Raw genomic sequence first — 16,250 nt, 5'->3', positions numbered from 1 at the left:
AATGCCCTCGTTTGGGTGTAGGGACTGATCAGAGCCCGAAGGTACAAAGGTGCCGTTCCCCTCACTGCTCCATAGGCAAGCACCATGGTCTTGTAACGGATGCGAGCTTCAACTGGAAGCCAGTGGAGTGTGCGGAGGAGGGGGGTGACGTGAGAGAACTTGGGAAGGTTGAACACCAGACGGGCTGCGGCATTCTGGATGAGTTGTAGGGGTTTAATGGCACAGGCAGGGAGGCCAGCCAACAGCGAGTTGCAGTAGTCCAGACGGAAGATGACAAGTGCCTGGATTAGGACCTGTGCCGCTTCCTGTGTAAGGCAGGGTCGTACTCTCTGAATGTTGTAGAGCATGAACCTGCAGGAGCGGGTCACCGCCTTGATGTTAGCGGAGAACGACAGGGTGTTGTCCAGGGTCACGCCAAGGCTCTTCGCACTCTGGGAGGAGGACACAACGGAGTTGTCAACCGTGATGGCGAGATCATGGAACGGGCGGTCCTTCCCCGGGAGGAAGAGCAGCTCCGTCTTGCCAGGGTTTAGCTTGAGGTGGTGATCCGTCATCCATACTGATATGTCTGCCAGACATGCAGAGATGCGATTCGCCACCTGGTTATCAGAAGGGGGAAAGGAGAAGATTAGTTGTGTATCGTCAGCGTAGCAATGATAGGAGAGGCCATGTGAGGATATGACAGAGCCAAGTGACTTGGTGTATAGGGAGAAAAGGAGAGGGCCTAGAACTGAGCCCTGGGGGACACCAGTGGTGAGAGCACGTGGTGCGGAGACAGCTTCTCGCCACGCCACTTGGTAGGAGCGACCGGTCAGGTAGGACGCAATCCAGGAGTGAGCCGTGCCGGAGATGCCCAGCTCGGAGAGGGTGGAGAGGAGGATCTGATGGTTCACAGTATCAAAGGCAGCAGACAGGTCTAGAAGGACAAGAGCAGAGGAGAGAGAGTTAGCTTTAGCAGTGCGGAGAGCCTCCGTGACACAGAGAAGAGCAGTCTCAGTTGAATGACCAGTCCTGAAACCTGACTGGTTTGGATCAAGAAGGTCATTCTGAGAGAGATAACAAGAGAGTTGGCTAAAGACGGCACGCTCAATAGTTTTGGAAAGAAAAGAAAGAAGGGATACTGGTCTGTAGTTGTTGACATCAGTGGGATCGAGTGTTGGTTTTTTGAGAAGGGGAGCAACTCTCGCTCTCTTGAAGACGGAAGGGACATGGCCAGCGGTCAAGGATGAGTTGATCAGCGAGGTGAGGTAGGGGAGAAGGTCACCGGAGATGGTCTGGAGAAGAGAGGAGGGGATGGGGTCAAGCGGGCAGGTTGTTGGGCGGCCTGCAGTCACAAGTCGCAGGATTTTATCTGGAGAGAGAGGGGAGAAAGAAGTCAAAGCATAGGGTAGGGCAGTGTGAGTAGGACCAGCAGTGTCATTAGACTTAACAAACGAGGATCGGATGTCGTCAACCTTCTTTTCAAAGTGGTTGACGAAGTCATCCACAGAGAGAGAGGAGGGGGGGGGGGGGGGGGAGGATTCAGCAGGGAGGAAAAAGTGGCAAAGAGCTTCCTAGGGTTAGAGGCAGATGCTTGGAATTTAGAGTGGTAGAAAGTGGCCTTAGCAGCAGAAACAGATGAAGAAAATGTAGAGAGGAGGGAGTGAAAAGATGCCAGGTCGGCAGGGAGTTTAGTTTTCTTCCATTTCCGCTCCGCTGCCCGGAGCTCTGTTCTGTGAGCTCGCAATGAGTCATCAAGCCACGGAGCTGGAGGGGAGGACCGAGCCGGCCGGGAGGATAGGGGACACAGAGAGTCAAAGGATGCAGAAAGGGAGGAGAGGAGGGTTGAGGAGGCAGAATCAGGAGATTGGAGGGAGAAGGATTGAGCAGAGGGAAGAGATGATAGGATGGAAGAGGAGAGAGTAGTGGGAGAGAGAGAGCGAAGGTTGCGGCGGCGCATTACCATCTGTGTAGGGGCAGAGTGAGTAGTGTGGGAGGAGAGCGAGAGAGAAAAGGAAACAAAGTAGTGGTCGGAGACATGGAGGGGAGTTGCAGTGAGATTAGTAGAAGAGCAGCATCTAGTAAAGATGAGGTCAAGCGTATTGCCTGCCTTGTGAGTAGGGGGGGACGGTGAGAGGGTGAGGTCAAAAGAGGAGAGGAGTGGAAAGAAGGAGGCAGAGAGAAACGAGTCAAATGTAGACATAGGGAGGTTGAAATCCCCCAAAACTGTGAGGGGTGAGCCATCCTCAGGAAAGGAACTTATCAAGGCGTCAAGCTCATTGATGAACTCTCCAAGGGAACCTGGAGGGCGATAGATGACAAGGATATTAAGCTTAAATGGGCTAGTGACTGTGACAGCATGGAATTCAAATGAGGAGATAGACAGATGGGTTAGGGGAAAAATTGAGAATGTCCACTTGGGAGAGATGAGGATTCCTGTGCCACCACCCCTCTGACCAGATGCTCTTGGGGTATGCGAGAACACATGGTCAGACGAGGAGAGAGCAGTAGGAGTAGCAGTGTTTTCAGTGGTAATCCATGTTTCCGTCAGCGCCAGGAAGTCGAGGGACTGGAGGTTAGCATAGGCTGGGATGAAGTGGGGTTGTACTCATCCTTCTTGGGGTTGTACTCATCCTTCTTCTTCCTCCAAACACGGCGAGTGGAGTTTAGACCAAAAAGCTCTATTTTTGTCTCATCAGACCACATGACCTTCTCCCATTCCTCCTCTGGATCATCCAGATGGTCATTGGCAAACTTCAGACGGGCCTGGACATGCGCTGGCTTGAGCAGGGGGACCTTGCGTGCGCTGCAGGATTTTAATCCATGACGGCGTAGTGTGTTACTAATGGTTTTCTTTGAGACTGTGGTCCCAGCTCTCTTCAGGTCATTGACCAGGTCCTGCCGTGTAGTTCTGGGCTGATCCCTCACCTTCCTCATGATCATTGATGCCCCACGAGGTGAGATCTTGCATGGAGCCCCAGACCAAGGATGATTGACCGTCATCTTGAACTTCTTCCATTTTCTAATAATTGCGCCAACAGTTGTTGCCTTCTCACCAAGCTGCTTGCCTATTGTCCTGTAGCCCATCCCAGCCTTGTGCAGGTCTATAATTATATACCTGATGTCCTTACACAGCTCTCTGGTCTTGGCCATTGTGGAGAGGTTGGAGTCTGTTTGATTGAGTGTGTGGACAGGTGTCTTTTATACAGGTAACGAGTTCAAACAGGTCTAGTTAATACAGGTAATGAGTGGAGAACAGGAGGGCTTCTTAAAGAAAAACTAACAGGTCTGTGAGAGCTGGAATTCTTACTGGTTGGTAGGTGATCAAATACTTATGTCATACAATAAAATGCAAATTAATTACTTAAAAATCATACAATGTGATTTTCTGGATTTTTGTTTTAGATTCCATCTCTCACAGTTGAAGTGTACCTATGATAAAAATTACAGACCTCTACATGCTTTGTAAGTAGGAAAACCTGCAAAATCGGCAGTGTATCAAATACTTGTTCTCCCCACTGTATCTATTTATTTCATTGTATTGTGCACACTACGCTGTATTCCTGCGCAAAAGACAACTTTGACTTTGATTTCATTTGATCTAGTTTACCATCTACTTTCCATGAATCCAATGCATGCTGGAAGGTAGTTATTGTATTTTAAATTAGAAATCAAACCATACATGTAAGTGTTTTTTACTATGAGGATTCGTTTTTTTGTTTTGTTCTATCTCCAGACAGTTGAGCTCTACCGAGAGCTCACAAATGAGTCATTTGAGGAGTTCAAACACTGGCAGTTTGAACGAGAGACTGTCAGGAAGTTGGCGCCACTGACCTCGGACGGAACAAAATGTCCTCTCTGTCCACAGATATGTCAATGATAACAATTAAGGAACAACTGTCCACAGGTATGTCAATGATAACAATTAAGGAACAACTATAAAGTCTCAGTAAGCTAGGATTCTTATTTGCATTCAGTGTTGTTCATAATTTATAAGGGGAAATATATCCAACCTCAGTTGTCTTTCTTAAATATATTCTATCATTGCCTTGCCAAACAGTAGTAATGTTATGCGGCAGTACCATTGCAAGCCTCTCAAAAACCCAACCCTTCGTCCAAGTCGTGGGAGGCGGAAACAGGTCAAGTATGGGATTGCCAGACAGGGCAAAGTTTTGTGGGTGGCTTTGCTACCAAGGCCGCTACGGTTGCCATGAAGGCCTGTCTGGATCCACAACATGCTGGATAACAGGGCTCTGGTAAAGCTAGGTGGACCAATCATCTGCTGAGTGGATAGTACCGATTACAGATACATTCACGAATAAACTATAGTGTAAATGACCTATGTTTCCCAAAGAGCACAAGGGTTTAAGTAATACCCTTGCAAATGTCCATTCCCTGTATCCCTAATAATTTAATTTAATTATTTGCATTATTATTTTAAAGGAAAACAGTCATCAAATTATTGCAGCTGATGCCCTATTTGGGCTTCCCAGAAATAGATTGTCTGGGACCAGCATTGAGGGTCCCAAACATGCTGGGCGGTTCTTTTGTGATCAAGACAAAGTTGACTGCTTTGTAGGAGGAGCATCAGACACACCAACTGAGGTATACTGGATTTTGAAGAATGGGATGTATCTCACAATCAGTTAGTTTCACTAGCCCTCTTCTGTGTGACTTGTGTGACGTGTGTTTGTGTGTATTACCAACAGCTGGGCTAATGCTGGAGAAGTTTAAAGGTTTGATTGAAATCAGGAGAAGCCATTTATCCTTGGTGATGCGACTCTACAATTGGACTATTCTGTCCATATTTATTTTTTTGAAGTTGAACAGATTGGATGAAACATGAACTGCTTAATGAATGTGACTTTTTTCACTTCATTTTACAGGGGTGCCCGGGATTTCAAGCCAGGGATGCGCTGCGATCCAAACACAAAACCCAGAAACTGGACATAACTGGTGTGTTTGGGATGGCGTGCAGGCACGAGCATCCGCTGAAGTTCCTGAACCTGAAGAGAGGAGAGAAGTATGTTGATGGATGCATGTGGATGGATGGATGGATGCTTCAAATGTGTAGCTGATGTATTTTAGTTATATATAACATTGGCTACGATGACTGATGTTGAACTGTCATTTCAGGCTTGCAAATGCTGTGTTCCTGCTGGGGGACCTGAAAGCAATGCAGGGACCAAACATCACAACGTTTCTTCACTATGACTTTGCATGCCAGCTGAAGCCTCATTTACAGGTAAAATTGATAGATCAATCTATGTTAGCTGTTATAATACATTAGAAAATAATTTGGGAAGATCACAAAAGAGATGACACCATCTCATCATGTTGACACCCTCACCGATACCCTCCTCTACTACGCTACCAGGGTCAGGGAGAAGCAAGGTATAAATGTAGAACTGGAAATCAGTTAAGTATTGAGACGACCCATTGTCCAGGATTGTGTTGATATCATTTTGCAAAAAAAAACGCTGATGTATTTTAAACAATCTATGAAATGTATGTTCACCTTCATATGTTATAGCACCAGCAATACAACTCCGTCGGCAGAAGGTCCTGAAGGAGGAAACCGAGGCAAAGGAGGAGTTGATGGTGCTGCTAAACAGCATTCCAGGTTAGATTCCATGTGTTTTGCTCATAATTTTTGTTAATATGTAATGATCATTTTCTGCTAATTCAATCAGATGAATTGGAAGCAGGGCTTCAGTAGCTGGAGTCAAGGCTTTCTCCTACAGAGCTCCTCTTTATGGAATGGTTTGCCGAGAATCAGACTTAGTCTCAACTTCAAGTCTAGACTGAATACTTCTCTCTTCTGTCAGTCCTATGATTGAGTGTAGTCTGGCCCTTGGGTGGGAAGGTGAACAGAAAGGTACTAGCCCCCACAACACAGCCCACCCATCAACCTTGACTTACTTAAACCTGAAAGCCATCTGACCCTAGAGTCTTGAAATGTTTTCACCCTCTATAGCCATTATGGTCTTTACCTGACCCTGCTGGTCATCTATGAACGTTTGAACGTTTCTTTGTGTATTCTGATAATCGATCAGTCTGACAAGCATGCACACCATGAACCGCTTGTATTGTGCTTCTGCCTCTGCGTTGCTTGCTCTTTGGAATTTTAGGCAGGGTATCTGTAAAGCACTTTGTGATGCTGTTTTACAACTGCTGAGGTAAAAAGGGCTTTATAAGATACATTTGATTGATTTGATGATGAATTCCTTGCTGTGGTTTCACTGACAATTTGATATTGTAGTAAAATTCCTAATAAGATATTTTTCACTAACTTGTGAGCATTGCACATGTAGAACTCCGCACAACTGCCAGTGTGGTTTATTTTGTTCTGCAATAGATTTAATTAGGCCCTTGATTATGTTGTAGGCAGCACACAGTTGGACGTGGAAGTTTGGACCCGTCAGATAAAGGAGACCCTCACAGACGAGGACGTTGTTCCTTACCTGGCAGGAGAGATACGTGGAAACTCTCGCAGAGCAACATCGAGTCGCGTAAGTAGTTGCTACATATCTGACCAAAGGTTTTATCCCATCTCTAAACACCCCTTTCTGTCTGGTTTAGCCCTACCAGTCATGACTGCCACGTTCCTATACCCTACTGTGTCCTGGTCCCACAATCTCTTGGATCTGCATAGCTACTCCCTGTTACTTTATACTCTTATCACCACATCCTGCTGTCACCTGCCCCTTTTCACTACATATCCCAGAAACATGAGTTCACCCCTCCCCTGCTTAATCTATTCTACATGAAGTCTTCTGACCTGTGTGCCAACACTTCACGCTGCATAATCCACTCTACACTCAAATGGGTTTTGCCTTCCTAACTGATTAGTTTTATGTTGAGATGCTTTCATATTGTTACATTTTCGCTTATATATTTGTAGAATATTTTCTAGATCTGACATTATGTCCTCGTCAATCACTGATGATAGGAACGCTCAGTTGACTAGTCAGCTTGAAAAGTAAATAGCTTCTTTAGGATGTTGTCTCCATCATATTTGTCCCACTGTATTGGGGCTAGTCAATATAGGTTTTAAACCTTTTAACATAAATGTTCACGTTTCAGCCTGGAGAAAAGGTTGAAGGCCATGGAGTAGAGAAACCGGATTGTACGCTGGTCTCTTCAACACTGCAGCAATTTTGGAAAGTCTGCAGACTAAGAAGACTCACTGTCTGCTGGCCACAATCCATAGGCTTGTCTTGGAGCGCTCTTTCTATTGTGGCCTGGTCAGAAAGTATGCAGGTACTGCAGCCAATTCAGTGTTGTTGAACACTGCATCACACCCTTGCATATCACTGCTGTTGTTATGTAAGTCTCATTCACCCAGGTGCTTTAAACTATATGAAAGATTTCTATCAAACTTCAAGATTTTCATTACCATTTCTTAAAATTGTTTTTCAGATGGACAAACCATTGCTGTGCATCTCTACAGAAAAATCATGCGGACATCGGAGAGAATAAAACAGCATATCAACGCCTACAATGGAAGGAACAAGTCACCTCAATTCCCGCCAAGACTGGAGTATGTGGATGTTCTCCAGCAAGACCATCCAGTCTGGTCCCAGGTGTCAGACAGCTTGGGGGACAGTCTGCTCCGGGCAAAGCAGCGTGCAGTGATGCTGCTGTTGGGATTTGTTTTCTCATAATTTGATCTGTATGTGTTGAATAGCTTAGAAGGAATGCATTAATGATAAGCATAGGTTTGTACTATACTGATATAAATTGTTTCACATAACAGGCTGTGATTCATGTGAGGAACGTTAGGGGCTAGGATGAGATAAAACTTGTATTTCTTATAGATAAGACTTGTATTTCTCACAGATACGAACACTGCCTCTTTGTTGTCTGTGAACCGTCCTTGAACGTAGTACAGTGGAATGGTGTCTTTTGGGTGCTAACTCCACAGGTTATTATGATAGCAACTTATGCCTGGGAACGGTGGAGCGCCAAGGGGTTGGGACCAGCCCGTGCGCCAACGGATTGGCTGAGTAAGTCTAAACCACGCTCAGTCTCTACTCTGATTGGCCAGCAGAGAGGTGGGAACTCTCTCTCTGTCAGAGTATTTGAGGAAGAACCTGTAACAATGGATTAGTTCTCTGTCTGCCCTGCGTGGTATTTCAGTGAGCCCGTATACGAACCATCATACTTATCATACATACATTTAGCATATAATAAATTTAGCTTGGATTGAATATCTCTTGATTATGTTTTCTCTTATTCCAATACCAGATTTGAATTACGCAATTTCTAACACTGCAAAACATGTGCCTTAGGGCAGCGGAGGACAGGCACTTTATACAAGCAGACCTACAAAATGGCCTTTTGCATTCATTTTACATTTACATTTTAGTCATTTAGCAGACGCTGTTATCCAGAGCGACTTACAGTTAGTGAGTGCATACATTTCATTCCCAGCAAGAGCTGGGGCTTTTTGAAGTGGCCCTTGCTTCTCTTGGTCAGTGTGAGGCTGAGCCAACGCGCTTTCACCTGGGTGCCTCTGTGCTGCTCTGAAATAAAATGCAGAACATATTAAAGCTCCAGCAAGCATTTTCAATGTTGGCTGGTGATGGCTCGGTCAGTACAGATGTAGAGGAGGACAGTGAATTGGAGGACAGTGATTCAGAAGATGAAAGTGGTTGAGGAATGAATGTCTGTCTGTCTGTCTGTGTGTGCGTGTGAGTTCCATAGGGACAAACTATACACTGAGTATTCAAAACATTAGGAACAGCTTCCTAATATTGAGTTGCACCCCCCCCCCCCCCCCCTTTTTTAGAACATCTAAAAAGAGCTTCATCTAAACAGAAACAGAAATAAGGCTTTAGTGAAGGAATATCAAGTGTACACCTTATTCCAAGCTTCTACCAGTGATCCAGAAATCCAGAAATCTGCTTAATTGAATATCAACAATGTAAACCAACAAGGCACAGCTACCACATATGTTTATGTCAGGAATGGTCTCTAGAACTCTGCCTGTGAATTTCTGTGATTCTATTTTTTAAGCTTGCTTAAAAGCGGAGCAGGACTGTTATTTAATTGTTGAATCACAGATATACAGTACATTTTAATAGTTATTTCAAATAAAATAGTACATACTATACTTCTGGTTGAATAAGGCTTGTACTCCTTGCACCCTAGCCTTGTCAAACCCCTTTGACTGTGAAGCTGCAGGTTTGCTATGATGTCACAATAAAAGAGACACAGTGCTGTATGAGTGTGTTTAAAGGCATTATAGATGTACAGATGTAGGTCTTAATTTGAGTCAGTTTTCTACAGCAGGAAAATAATCCTGCAGTAACAGGAAATGTGATATGTGGATTATAATAAATTGATATTTTGTCAGGGGTTGATACATTTATCGCAATCAAGTCTGAAATGACTATGTGGAAATTACAAACTTCAGAAGCCTTTTCAAACCTCAAATACACTAAGTTAAAAATGTCCTGCAACAAGGTGATCAAATTAATATCCTACATCTGTATGCTTGAGGTTAAGTGTTACCAAAGTTATTTTTTTAATATGTGTACCAGAAAAGTGTACAGAAAACTTGCCGATCAGATACTGGCCCTCAACAAATTCCTTTCCCCTCCCAGATGAGGCTGTGCTGACTGGTATGAGGTCCTCGGGGTTGTGGACAAGGAATGCTGTGTCGACCCCCATACCTTCCAACTCGATAACCTAACAAAAAATTATGTTGAAATAGACAAGATAAATAATAAATGAAATGAAATATAAAAAAAGACAATACCTAAAAATGCTTATAAAGAAAATAGTTGTCAAAAAGACTGAAATCCTTTCGTAAGAAAAATGCCTGTTCTCTGGATCTTAAATCTGTATCTCAAATCTAAATCCAACTATCAAATCCAAAAACATTACTTTTTTTAAGTAAAAGTTTAAAATGTCATGATTTACTATTATGACCTTACAGTATATATTCCCACCATTGATTTCAGCCGTCTTAAATAATCTTTGACTTTTAAGGCCTTCAGGTTCCCCTTCAACTCCTGACCTCCTGCCTGTAGCTTGTCTGCCTCCTCACTGTAATGGGCTTTTGTGGCAGATGGTAATGCCTGCCTTTTGCCCTGTGTACCTGCCATAACTCATGACATACAACAGAAAACATGACATATTTCTACTTGTTGAAACAAAGTAGAAATATGTGTCAGATGGAGTCAGTAGACTTTAGAATTTGTTGTTAGACCCATTAAGTTCTGAAGAGAAACCCCTCTGATCATTCATCTAAAAATAATAATAATTAACCTACATCAAAGACACACCGATTGAAAAATGCATACAGTCCACAATACTTGAATGCCCGCCTTGCTCTTGTAATTAAAAACAGGTAATTAAAGCCAAACCTGCACAAACCTTTTGCTTTAAGGTGGTCCCTCATAAACAGGTTGTAAGCTGACACATTCCGTTTGTAGAGCTTAGTTTTTTTTAGGGACAGTTTGACTCTGGGACAGTTTTCTTCTTTCATTCCCTAACCAATTCCAGAGGAAACAATAGGAAGACAACACAATAGTGAAGACTACAGCATCATATTTTCAAATCAGAGTAATTGCACATAATAGTTTATTAAAAGAGTAGACACAAAAATATTGCTCTACCAACTCAGTGTTTTATCTTGCAGATGATTGAAAAAGGAGCCCTTACATACCATGAATTATCTGTATTGTGTCACAACCAGAGGGGCAGTGGGGGGTGTTTTGAATCTGGGTTTTACCAGGCAATATGAAACTAGAGGCAAAACACAAATAGCTACTGGAAAAAGTTAAAATAACATAAGAATCAACATTATTATCACAACAGCAGAGGATAGGATCCAGGATTTGCATGTTATATTTTCAGAATTTGATGTCATAACCCTTTGACAGCTAGCCAAGGGGAAGGGGTAGGGAGTGCATTGGGACCAGGTGAGGGAATCCAATAGCCCGACAACAATGGATGAATGAATACTTAATGGTTCCATAGCGGCATTTGTTTGGGAATAATGGCACACATGTAACACATCACAGAACATTCAACACTTCACTTAAATACAACATAAATATCACAGAACATACTTCACAAGACAAGGTCAGACAGACAAATAGATAGAGGTATACTGTAGGTGGTGAGTTACGGTTTAGTCTTCCTGGATTTAGGAACCTGATGCTGGTTGATATGAATGACTGTTTGTTCTACAGAGTGGGGTTTTGAACCTTCGACCTGACAGCAGCTGTTGGTATTGGTCATATAGTGGGTGTGTCTTAGTAAAATGTTCTGGATTTATGGATGGTTCTTGATTTGTAGAGTGATGGGATGCTTTGAGACTTGACACTGCCGAACCATACCACCCAAGGAAGCAGAAGGTTAAGATGCTTTCAATTAATGTCTTATATAAAAGGTAAATCATCAGTAAGGCCATTGGAAGTTTCCTAAGTAGTCCTAAGCCAAATGTTTTGCCCAGAACCCAGGGAGATATTACAAAAAGACAAAACCCTTTCTGATGTTCACAGAATACAAAACAGAACATTGATGACCCTCACCTCCACCACACTCTCCGACAGTCCAGCTCTGGTGACTGCCTCAGCCTCTCCTGGTCATTCCCTGGTCAAATAAGGCTTTCAAAACCTCTCTTTGATTAGGAAAAATTGACGATCTTCTTTGTCCTAAGAACAGAATGACACTTGTTAAGACATATCCGAATCCAGTGTTATATATGGATCAGTATACATATCAGACTTCATATGAGAAGTGGCCCATAATCAGCTAAGAAATCACTAAGGCATAATACAAGATTACACGCAAGGCAAGCCCCATGGCAGATGATACTGACTTCACATTATTCACATCCAGCCATAGACGGCTAACACTTTGGATGTTGAAGTAAAGTAAAGCGCTGGAATTGAAACTGTTATGATGCAATAAGGCATGCTGCTATTGACATGGTGATTTTGCTTCTGTTTGTAACTAACTTTGTAACAACGGGCTGTAAAATCAGAACAAACTTTATTCACCAAGAATATTTACATGTACCAGGAATTTGACCTGGTGACATGGTGCTGATATACAGTATATGGATTATAACAATATTAAAACAATATTACAAGGGCTCATGTATTCAAGTATGTTGTGCTGGAGTATGCTGATGTTCAGCTTGTCAGTTGCACCAAAGAGCTAGAGAAGGAGCTTGAGTGAGTACAATGCAGATGGCTATATTTTGCTACCCTGCTCCCCAGCTCTACCCTCACGTTTTTGGCCATGGTTGGTGACTTCAACGGAATGTAGATAGGAAGCCACAATTTTACCCCTCAAAGACATGAGAGATCCATCGCACCCTTTTCACGACCTCCCTCCACTCAGAGAGCACTGACAGTTCACGTCTTCTCAGTTCCACCTGCTAGGACAAAGCCATTCCAACTATTTCCTACATTCTGCTATCAGACTCTATACTGGTAGAGATACATTTAACGTCTACATGATTCTATGATATATTCAAATCAAATACAATTTTATTGGTCGCATACACATATTTAGCAGATGTTATTGCGGGTTTAGCAAAATGCTTGTGTTCCTAGCTCCAACAGTGCAGTAGTATCTAACAATTCACAACAATACACACAAATCTAAAAGTAAAAGAATGGAATTAAGAAATATATAAATATTAGGACGCGCAATGTTGGAGTGGCATTGACTAGAATACAGTAGAATACAGTATATACATATGACATGAGTAAAACAGTATTTAAACATTATTAAAGTGACCAGTGTTCCATTATTAAAGTGACCAGTGATTCCATGTCTATGTACATAGGGCAGCAGCCTCTAAGGTGCAGGGTTGAGTAAACGGGTGGTAGCCGGCTAGTGACAGTGACTAAGTTCAGGGTAGGGTACTGTGTGGAGGCCGGCTAGTGATGGCTATTTAACAGTCTGATGGCCTTTTTCAGACTCTCGGTCCCAGCTTTGATGCACCTGTACTGACCTCGCCTTCTCTGGATGATAGTGGGGTAAACAGGCCGTGGCTCGGGTGGTTGATGTCCTTGATTATCTTTTTGGCCTTCCTGTGACATTGGGTGCTGTAGGTGTCCTGGAGGGCAGGCAGTGTGCCCCCGGTGATGCGTTGGGCAGACCGCACCACCTTCTGGAGAGCCCTGCGGTTGCGGGCGGTGCAGTTGCCGTACCAGGCGGTGATACAGCCTGACATGATGCTCTCAATGGTGCATCTGTAAAAGTTTGTGAGGGTCTTAGGGGCCAAGCCAAATTTCTTCAGCCTCCTGAGGTTGAAGAGGCGCTGTTGTGCCTTCTTCACCACATTGTCTGTGTGGGTGGACCATTTCAGATTGTCAGTGATGTGTACGCTGAGGAAACTGAAGCATTTCACCTTCTCCACTGCGGTCCCGTCAATGTGGACGGGGGCGTGCTCCCTCTGCGGTCTCCTGAAGTCCACAATCAGCTCTTTCGTTTTGTTGACGTTGAGGGAGAGGTTATTTTCCTGGCTGTTCTATATTGTTTTGTCTCTTGCAATTCAAGAGTCAATGCAATTCACACTATGCCTTAACATGTTCTACTTGTCTACTAATACGTTCAAACTAAAACCATGTGAGAGTTTTTGCCTATCATGCTGTACCAAAAGCAATGACCACCAACTCTGATTGTGTGGCAATAAAGAGTCTTGCTGCGACCAGTGTAACAGAACAATCTAAAGACACTACGCGAGATGGGAGACCAAGACCAGTCCGTCACATCATTCCCTTTGATCTTTCCTGTGAGCAGTGGCAGTCTTTCTGAATTCGTAAAGTACAATCTGGGTCAGCCATTGGTCAACGACCAATGCGCTTGTTTTAGTTTTTCATTGCAAGGGAGTTTTGCTACGGTCCGCACCAATAAATACGACCTAGTACTTACATAGGTTACAACAGAGCTACCTAACCCTCTTCCTGGAGATCTACCCTCCTGTGGGTATTCAGTCCAACCCGAACCTAACATACCTGATTCAGCTAGTTGAGGGTGATGTTCCAGGCCCTGACCAAATTGCAGATAATGCATTGCATCAACCAATAGTTGCATAGCACGTCATTTGCATGCCACGTCATCGACTGCGCAGTCGGGCATTAGATTGCTATACCGCTATATCATATGGGTCACATTCCTGCTTGACTACATTGCAGACAGCTGCCAGATCTTGCAAAGCTTGGATAGGTGTTTAACATTAACAACCACATCATATGATATTTTTTATTTTATTTTATTTCACCTTTATTTAACCAGGTAAACCAGTTGAGAACAAGTTCTCATTTACAACTGCGACCTGGCCAAGATAAAGCAAAGCAGTGCGATAAAAACAACAACACAGAGTTACATATGGGGTAAAACAAAACAAAGTCAAAAAATACAACAGAAATACATATATATACAGTGTGTGCAAATTTAGCAAGTTATGGAGGTAAGGCAATAAAATAGGCTATAGTGCAAAATAATTACAATTAGTATTAACACTGGAATGATAGATGTGCAAGAGATGATGTGCAAATAGAGATACTGGGGTACAAATGAGCAAAATAAATAACAATATAGGGATGAGGTAGTTGGGCGGGCTAATTTCAGATGGGCTGTGTACAGGTGCAGTGATCGGTAAGGTGCTCTGACAACTGATGCTTAAAGTTAGTGAGGGAGATAAGTGTCTCCAGCTTCAGAGATTTTTGCAATTTGTTCCAGTCATTGGCAGCAGAGAACTGGAAGGAATTGCGGCCAAAGGAGGTGTTGGCTTTGGGGATGACCAGTGAGATATACCCGCTGGAGCGCAGACTACGGGTGGGTGTTGCTATGGTGACCAATGAGCTAAGATAAGGCGGGGATTTGCCTAGCAGTGATTTATAGATGGCCTGGAGCCAGTGGGTTTGGCGACGAATATGTAGTGAGGACCAGCCAACAAGAGCGTACAGGTCACAGTGGTGGGTATTATATGGGGCTTTGGAGACAAAACGGATGGCACTGTGATAGACTACATCCAATTTGCTGAGTAGAGTGTTGGAGGCTATTTTGTAAATGACATCGCCGAAGTCAAGGATCGGTAGGATAGTCCGTTTTACGAGGGCATGTTTGGCAGCATGAGTGAAGGAGGCTTTGTTGCGAAATAGGAAACCGATTCTAGATTTAACTTTGGATTGGAGATTCTTAATGTGAGTCTGGAAGGAGAGTTTACAGTCTAACCAGACACCTAGATATTTGTAGTTGTCCACATACTCTAGGTCAGACCCGTCGAGAGTAGTGATTCTAGTCGGGTGGGCGGGTGCAAGCAGCGTTCGGTTGAAGAGCATGCATTTAGTTTTACTAGTGTTTAAGAGCAGTTGGAGGCTACTGAAGGAGTGTTGTATGGAATTGAAGCTCGTTTGGAGGTTTGTTAACACAGTGTCCAATGAAGGGCCAGATGTATACAAAATGGTGTCGTCTGCGTAGAGGTGGATCTGAGAGTCACCAGCAGCAAGAGCGACGTCATTGATATACACAGAGAAAAGAGTCGGCCGAAGAATTGAACCCTGTGGCACCCCCATAGAGACTGCCATAGGTCCAGACAACAGGCCCTCCGATTTGACACATTGAACTCTATCTGAGAAGTAGTTGGTGAACCAGGCGAGGCAGTCATTTGAGAAACCAAGGCTATTTAGTCTGCCAATAAGAATGCGGTGGTTGACAGAGTCGAAAGCCTTGTCCAGGTCAATGAAAACGGCTGCACAGTACTGTCTATTATCGATCGCGGTTATAATATCGTTTAGGACCTTGAGCGTGGCTGAAGTGCACCCATGACCAGCTCGGAAACCGGATTGCATAGCGGAGAAGGTACGGTGGGATTCGAAATGGTCGGTGATCTGTTTGTTGACTTGGCTTTCAAAAACTTTTGAAAGGCAGGGCAGGATGGATATGGGTCTGTAACAGTTTGGATCTAGAGTGTCACCCCCTTTGAAGAGGGGGATGACCGCGGCAGCTTTCCAATCTCTGGGGATCTCAGACGTTACGAAAGAGAGGTTGAACAGGCTAGTAATAGGGGTTGCGACAATTTCTGCGGCTAGTTTTAGAAAGAAAGGGTCCAGATTGTCTAGCCCAGATGATTTGTAGGGGTCCAGATTTTGCAGCTCTTTTAGAACATCAGCAATGTAATGTAATGCAATGTAATGCCCAACAGTCGATGACGTGGCGCACAACCATTGGTTGATGCAATGCAACGTCTTCAACGTAATCAGGAAAGAACACCACCAATATGTGGTTAGCTG

At 43.8% G+C, this 16,250-nt stretch overlaps 2 long non-coding RNA genes across 2 annotated transcripts; both read left to right on the top strand.

The window, feature by feature from the left end:
- Positions 1-4,428: 4,428 nt before the first annotated feature.
- On the top strand, positions 4,429-6,449 carry LOC311143573. The gene is made up of 4 exons (XR_014614421.1): positions 4,429-5,002; positions 5,116-5,224; positions 5,513-5,602; positions 6,367-6,449. It is a non-coding gene; the product is annotated as an uncharacterized lncRNA (long non-coding RNA).
- A 582-nt stretch (positions 6,450-7,031) lies between these two features.
- LOC311143580 lies at positions 7,032-8,192 on the top strand. The gene is made up of 2 exons (XR_014614422.1): positions 7,032-7,308; positions 7,402-8,192. It is a non-coding gene; the product is annotated as an uncharacterized lncRNA (long non-coding RNA).
- Positions 8,193-16,250: the final 8,058 nt, after the last annotated feature.

The sequence above is a fragment of the Coregonus lavaretus genome (genome assembly GCF_964263955.1).
Source record: "Coregonus lavaretus genome assembly, chromosome: 2".
In the NCBI taxonomy this organism is placed as follows: Eukaryota; Metazoa; Chordata; class Actinopteri; order Salmoniformes; family Salmonidae; genus Coregonus; species Coregonus lavaretus.
The sequence above is the reverse complement of the archived record's forward strand: the minus strand, read 5'-3'. Positions and strand labels throughout refer to the sequence as shown.